Raw genomic sequence first — 486 nt, 5'->3', positions numbered from 1 at the left:
CCCTCCCATTTGTCTCTCGCCCAAAGAGGGCTGCCCCCAAGGCAGCACTCCTCAAACCCAACGGGGGACGGCTGGTCTGTCTCGAATTCCCCTCAGGAAAGCCCCTCTCCCAAGTTGGTCCCCCCGTGGGGCCTGACCCAACGAAAACGTACCTCGCACTTCTCGCGCGTCCCGGCGAAGAGCCCACGACAGCCCCCGACGGCAGCATCAACGTGCCTGATATTAGACCCGGCGGCTTGCGCCGTCTCGAGCTTGTCAAGCCCGCTCGCACTCACAAGGCTGGTGAGAACGAAGATGGAACCGTGCGAGATTGGCTCCACGTGTGGAGCCTCGTCGGCGCGTAAAGGTCAATCGCCTACGGCTATGGCGAAAGACAGGATAGACGTAGACCTCGCTGTTGGTAGATCCAATTATATTCGTAGTCGTTTCTTTCACGCCGCCTTACAAAGTGAGTTGTAGTGCTCACCCAGACCGTAACCGTGGGTG

The sequence above is a fragment of the Verticillium alfalfae genome, genomic scaffold (genome assembly GCF_000150825.1).
Source record: "Verticillium alfalfae VaMs.102 supercont1.1 genomic scaffold, whole genome shotgun sequence".
NCBI classification, from domain to species: domain Eukaryota; kingdom Fungi; phylum Ascomycota; class Sordariomycetes; order Glomerellales; family Plectosphaerellaceae; genus Verticillium; species Verticillium alfalfae.
This window is presented reverse-complemented; position numbering follows the sequence as displayed.